The sequence below is a fragment of the Anolis carolinensis genome, chromosome 1 (genome assembly GCF_035594765.1).
Source record: "Anolis carolinensis isolate JA03-04 chromosome 1, rAnoCar3.1.pri, whole genome shotgun sequence".
In the NCBI taxonomy this organism is placed as follows: Eukaryota; Metazoa; Chordata; class Lepidosauria; order Squamata; family Dactyloidae; genus Anolis; species Anolis carolinensis.
The window spans coordinates 80470315-80478104 of NC_085841.1; positions in this window are offsets into that span (position 1 = coordinate 80470315).

Sequence of the window (7790 nt, forward strand, 5' to 3'; positions counted from 1 at the left end):
TCCTACTTTACGATGGCTTTTGAACCAGAGTCATAGTCCAATCATGTAATCACACCAGGGCTTTAAAGTGGGTAGCCCCACATTTCTGCCACCCCCCTGCAGAATTTTGGGAAATGTAGTTTGGGAAGGCAAAAACCTCTGTAGCTGAGAATTCAAAAGGCCCTGCTCTAAATTTCATTTCCCAGTATTCTACAGGCAGCAGAAATGCCGCTTTAAAGCCCTGGTGTGATAACGTCTCAACATTCAAACCACTACACCACGTTGGTCCTTTTAAAAATTGCATCAGCTGCAGTTAAGAACTAGGAAAACAAAGTCAATTCTATCCCTTCCTTTCTATGCAAGGCTATATTTTCCAATCTCTTTTTACCTCTATACAATTATCATACAGTTGAATTATCATACAGTTGATGAGGGCTCTGTATTACTGCAATGTATTCTTTGATTCGATCAGAATTTCCATCTCAGTATTTCTTCTGGGAAGCATTGTTTGGTAAATTTTGTTCATCTAAAGCCCCTTCCACACAATTGAATAAAATACCACACCATCTGCTTTGAACTGAAATATATGGCAGTTTTTAACCCAGTTCAAAGCAGATATTGTGAGTTATTCTGCCTTGATATTCTGGGTTATATAGGCCCTTAGGCTCTGATTAACTGGCATCATGGGATGGGTTAAAAGGGAAGAGTACTTCTTCTGTACCATTTACTTTTGTTAACTTGGCACTGTCTCTGCTCCAAAGAAAGGTTACCTGGAAACAGCTTGCAGAGAAAAGGAAGCAACAAATAATATGAAAGTAATACATTAGGAGTATGTGTGAATTTCTCTGCCTGCATTTTTATAGTGATTCTAAGGGATTGCTAGGCAGAAGCCCCATGAAATCCTGTATGTGATAGAAATAATTTTGTAGTTGTTTTAAAATAACTTACATTGTACGATTTCCTGAACACATTAGTTAGAAAGGAGACATCATTTTATGCAACAGCCAACTTTGACTGACATCTGCATCAGATCATCACACAAAAATACTTTGCATTGGGGGTGAGGAGAAACTGTTACTTTACCATCCCAGTTATTTGTAGCTGACAGAATCTATTAGTCTGATAAACAAGATAAAATCAGACAGGAATAAAACTGAACTGATTCCTAGCTGCCCAAATCAAGTACTGCCTCAGGTTTCTCAGAACCATCGTTGCTGAACAAAACACATGTATTCACCTCACTCTCCTGCAGACTGCACAGTTTAACACATGGGAAATGATTTTTTCATTATGTGGTAAAACTTGTTAACCCTTAGCAATAAACATATAATAAAAAAGAAGATCATCCAGCACAATCACAAACAATCTGATCCAGTTCCTCTGAAGAATTTCAAAATACAGGTTGTTTGTTCTGTGTGAATTGCATGGTTTTGGATGGTTTTTTAAAAGAACATTTCACAGATGAAAAGTGAGCCTTGTGTGGCCAAGAAATATGAGAGTGTGGTCTAGATGGAAAACATTATTAATGAGTAAGAACAGATGCTCTATGCAGCCATGCTGGCAACATGACCTTGGAGGTGTCTACGGACAACGTTGGCTCTTTGGCTTAGCAATGGAAATGAGCACCAACCCCCAGAGTCGGACACAACTAGACTTGATGTCAGGGGAAAACCTTTACCTTTACTTAAGAACAGACAAGTTAGATGAGCTGACTGAGAAGGGCAAGATTTTACGCTCTCATTTTCCCCACCTGAAATGAGATAATTTAATAAAAACTACTTTTGCACTTTGAACTTTGCAACAACTGAAGGAAACTGGGATATTTTCAAAGCTGCTGAAAATGTGGCATGGCACTGGATTAATTGCGATTGCCCTTAGCAAATAGGGGTACAGTAGTTGGTGAGTATGTAAATCCAAGCATCCTGCCTTTTTGTCTCAACATTTATAGCACATTTTATTATCCAGGTCTTCATGCTAAGCAGATTTAAACCTGCATACATGTAAATAATGTGGTTTATTCTTGTGAATGTTTGATGTGGAAATATTTCAGTTCTTCCCAGTTGTATTACAGCTACACATGCCATTCTCTTTGCTGTAGCTGAATGTCACAGTCATGCTTTGGCCAGAGATGAGTGAAATGAAACTTGATTAACTAATTGCACCTACAATGCCTTGCATTTAAAGAGCTGCCACAAATTAAGAAGACAAAGAATATCAAAATCAGTCATCTAAATCTATTGGTTAGTTCTGAGAACAATAGCCTATTGGTGAATGGCAAGTCAGCATATAGATCAATCTCATTAATTCAGTGAGCCTATGCTAGTTGAGCCTAACAATAAAACTAATGCTTTTATTTTTGTAGAAAGGTAACTCATGTAGAGACATAGAAGGTAAGAGTTGAGTAATTAAATGACACAAATGGATATGTGCCCATACATTAAACCAGTCAATTCTCTTTGAAATATATTGTAGTGGAGGAACCCCCTCCCCCCCCCCCCCAATAAGAATGACCACAAAAGATATATATAACTTCAACATGAATGATGAATACATCTGAATGTTTAAGGATTATACAGGCTGAGTACTCCTTATTCAAAATGCTTGGGATGAGAAGTGTTTTGTATTTTGGGGTGGATTTGGGAGGGATTTTTGTATACCTGTATAATGAGATATTTTGGTGATGGGAACCAAATCTAAACACAAAATTAATTTCTGTTTCATATATATGGTACTTCTACACACAGCACGAAAATAATTTTATATACAATATTTTCAATTAGTAAATGAAACAAAATGTGTGTACATTGAACAATCAAGAAGCAAAGTTGTCACTATCTCTGTCATTTATGTGGACAATTTTGGATTTTATGGTATTTTGGATTTTGGAATTCTAGATAATGAAAGCTCAATCTGTATATACTTTGGCTTAGCCATAATCAAAATGCACTCAAAATGTACTCAAGAAATTTGCAAAGACAGCTATGAAAGGAACAAATAAGATCCATGTATAGATATATGAATGAATACTGTTGTTATTAATACCAATGGAATACCAATCATATGGTTGTGAAAGATAGGCAGTGATGAAGGTTGACAGGAAGAAAGCCAACCTATTTGAAATATAATGCAGGAAGAGAGTAAATCGATGTGAGTGCAAATTAAGTTCGAACTCTCTGAACTAGAAGCCAAATTACTAAACTAAGGTAATTGTGCATTGGGCACATGATGAGACAACATGAATCACTGAAAAAGATAATAATGCTTTGTAAAGTTGAAGGCGGTCGGAAAAGAGATATATCTCATTTATAGGTGGATTAACTCGAGGCATTTTTACACAGACAAAAAAAAGTGGCCTGGAACTGGCATCCGAGACACTGGTTCCTCCCTACTTTGGAACCCTACAAAAAGTCCCTAAGCCACTTCAATGGCAGCAATGTCCAGTCATGCCAACAATGGTTTGGCACTTGGACAAGGGCCCAACCGCTACCCCTGTCCCATGTTGCTGCTGGCTGCAGTAGCTACATAGTTACCTACCTCATCCAGGGTGTGTGTATGTGTATGTGTGTGTGTCCTTCCTACTACCAGTTTGTGTGACCCATGAAGGAAGATGGGAGGGGGAGGGAGGAAAAGCCATATTTACTGAGATGGTCCTCATGGTCACAAGTGAGTAACCAGAACTTTGAAAAGTTTTACTTTTCAAACTAAAAATCCCAGAATAACTTACTGTATCAACCATAACAATGGTGGCAGTATTAGGAAATGAGTATGCTAGACTTATACAAATCTAAAACTCATAAAAAGCTGCTAGAAAAATAATAGTAATCCATTTAAATGCTGGAAAATGATTTGGGTTTAAGGGTTAGGATTGCCAGACCAGCAACATTTGTTTCCTGAGACTTTAGGACCAAGGCCTGAGGCCAGGTGGCAAATCTTTATGATGTCATAAGGTGTGTCCTTGTGATGTCAATGATTTGGCATAGGCAGAGACTGCCATGTGGGCTGGTCTGCTTCTAGGTCAGATGATTGAGGAAGCAGGCAGGAGGACAACAGCCTCAGAATTGGGACGGAAGGAGAAAATCCAGCTAACCAAGTAATACGGAAACTGAGGGCAGGAACAAAACACGATGGGCCAAAATGAACATGTCCACCACCTTTCTATCCAGTCCTCTTCCCTTCCTCTAGGCTTTCTTGTGCACTATGTTTTTGTGCATAAATGTAACACAGACACATACATTTTTGCAATGTGATAGTGAACCTTAGTATCATCTGGGAATTGATGGTGATGTATATCTAGGGCATGTGAGGACGGAAACAGTGTTGTCCATGGCTGTGTCTTGGGTTCCATATGCAGTACCCAAGCTCATACAACTTCACAAAATTTATTTTAATATAAGATTGTTTGAAAGTCTTCTATTAAAGATTGCAAATTAGCTCAATAAACCTGGACATCCCAACTGAGTATTTCAGCCAAAAATAGTGTGGTAGAGACAGAAATTAGCCCTTACAGTATGTCCTATTTGCACCTTCCTCACAAAAACTGAACTTCATCCAGGAGTGTTTATTTACAGTATTTCTATTCTGCCCTTCTCACCCCGAAGGGGACTCAGGGCGGATTACAATGAACATATATATGGTAAACATTCAATGCCATCAGACAAACAACATACAGTATACAGAGGCAATTTTAACATTTCCAGCTTCATGAGAGTATACTTGATTCCGGCCACAGGAAGACCTGTTGCTTCATCATCCACAAGTGACACCGAGTGCTGTACTTCCTCATTCCATGTGCTGCTGGCAGTTTTGTGGTATTGTAAATTAGTTAAATTAGCCTCCCTGCATAAAGTGTACCTAATTTTCCTAGTTGACAGATGCAACTGTCTTTCAGGCTGCTTAGGTAAACAGCAAGCCGGGCTATGTAATGATCGGGGGCTTAACCCGACCCGGGCTTCGAACTCACGACTTCTCGGTCAGTAGTGATTTATTGCAGCTGGTTACTAGCCAGCTGTGCCACAGCCCGGCCCCAGTGTTGTTCCCTCTGGGACATGAGAATGTTCGGCTGGAGATGGAGAAAATCACAATTCCTCCTGGGCATTTGGCCTGTCCCTGGAAATCTGGCAGTACTACCTGCTCAGGGTAGATGACTTGATAAATAACAGGATTCCATTTTCTTCCAAATAGCAAGGCAAGTGAAAAGGATTCAACCTAAAACATGAAAACTAGTCATTATGGCTGGTGATCTCTTGAGATTTATTAGCTCAAGAAAAAATAGCATCAGGATTGCCCCAGGAATCACTTCTCTTACTTATAAAATAATGACAGAGCAGCTCTTAGCAAAATGTTAAAAAGTATCTCACGAGTATCTTTAAATATTTCATCAGGAACAGGTGCTAGAGAATATGTACTATCCCTGATAAACAGGAACGCTCAGAACCTGCTGTCTCCATCCTCACTTAGTCCTATGCGACCATGTAAAATGGGGGCCATCTGGAGAGGCTTGGAGGTCTCCCTGTGCTAGTTCTGCTTGTATCCTCAACTGCCTGCATTGAAAAGTCAGTCATAAACACCCTGTTCTAACAGTCCTGTGGGCAGTGTTTGACAAACATCTCCCTCCTACTCTCAAGGACAACATGGCTCACACAGCTGCTCCTCTTGCCTCTGGTCTTATATTGTTGTCTTTGCCTTTAAAAAAAACCTGATCTGGATTGTTTCTGTTTCTGTTTCCCTTGTTGTTTATGTAATGAAGGCAGACACTTGGAAGTTTCTCCTTGCCTAAGGAGACCTCTGTATTCCCCACCAAACAAGACACCTCACTGATGCTTCGCACACCAGAAGGCATTTTCTTTTTGTAAATGCAGTCAACAGTTCCCATTAACATTGCTTTGCCTTTGCCGTTTTTGATAACAAGTGGTGCTTCCCAGTAACTCAGCCTCCCCAGATCTGTTACCGTCTAGTTCTGTTGGACTCCAGCTCTGGAAAATTCTACGAATTTTAGTAAAACGTCATTGGAGGGCACAAGGTGGGGGTAGAATGCTATGTGCTTTGATTTTTAATATATTAATGGATGAATGCAATATCTTTCCCATTATCTAGACAGGTAATCATTTCTCACAGGATTGCTTCATAACAGAAGTCAACATTCCAGTGGAGAATCAGTTAAACTGATTTTCAGTAGTAGGTATGTATGTATGTACTTAGCTTTGCATTAAAAGGTGAGCCCAGTGATGTGACAATAGTCTTAATCATTGAATTATGAGAAAGAAGGTAAAAAAACCCTTTTAAGAAATGTTATAAATTTTAGCTTCTGACTCTACTGAAATTTATCTAATTATTTATCTAATGATGCTCCTCTTCATATCTCAATACAGTTGGCCCTCCACATTTGTAGTTTTTACTTTTGTGGATTTGATTATTCATAGATACAATTATAAGGTTCTTTCTGGGAATCTCAAGCTTTTTAATTGGAATTCTATGGTTAATTTCTGGCTGAATTGGACTAAACTGGAGACTCTAGAGATTCCTAGAGGTGTTTTCTCAGATAAAAATAGGCATGTATTTATTTGTGGTTTCCCCACTTTTGTGGGGGTCCTGGACCCCTAACCTCAGTAAATGTGGAGGGCCAGTTGTAGTTGGAGGGGACCCGCTCCTGTAATTTGGGCTATGGGCCACACTGGCAGTAAAATATCTCCCCCAGCAAAAAGGGGGTTCTGCTTTGGCTGTATAAATAAGCTACAATTAATATCACAAACTGAGAAGATAATGCTCTGGGGAGAAAAACAGCCAACATTTAATTGGTTAAGTTCTCATGTTGAATGGTCCCCAGAAGTATTTGTCAGAAATCCAGTTAATTCACATTTGATTCTGAATGATATTTGATTTCAAAATTGAATGGCGTTCAATGGCATTTTATGGCAGATGGCGTTTTATGGCATTTTATAGTGGACATAAATTTAGTATTTGACGGCACTATTGGCTGGTGTACCGTGTATATCAATTCTTTAACTTCGTATGTTTACAAAACATTTTAATAGAGAAATATCCCAAAGAAACATGCTTGCGTACCCCTCAGGAAACAACGTGACATGTTCTTGGATATGGCTTGGAAGAGCTACCTTTTTGAAATCCATGTCCCAAAACACCCCAGTCACTAGCGTTTTCTAAAAAGGAATGAATCTTATCTATGCTCTTGGGCATGTTTTGAGTTTCATATCAAATTTGCATCTGAGACCTCTAAGCCCCACTGCCATACATTTTGGATTAATCTTAGTATTCTGCTAAGTCTATGTATTGCAGAGAAAGCAGGAGTTGTGGACAAATTTTCTTCTCCAAAACATGCCTACTTTTCCACAATGTTTTATTGAATAATTTGTGATTAGCATTTATGTAATCCAACATTGCTCCAAATAATTTTTAAAAACTCTTATAGTCTTTTATGTATGTTTTTAGCCAACATGTTTTAAGCAGTTTTTAACTGTTGTAAATTTTATTCATTTGTGTGTGGTTAATTTCATTATTTTGCATATCGTGTACACCAATGGTACAATAAGGGTCTTTGACCTATAATAAAATGTTGTTGTTGTTGATGATGATGATGTTTTTCAATAAATGGGATTTCCCTATGTGTTTTGGTATATCATATTGCAAAGTATCTGGTGAGATTAATTGGCACATATTTAAACAATAAGAATCTGATTTATTATAATGTCAATCCATCTAGCACAATAACATTTATACTAACAATCTCTTTACCTTCCTTATAATTCAAACAAATCTGGGCAATCTCAGTTGGCATCTACAAGCCACAACTGAGT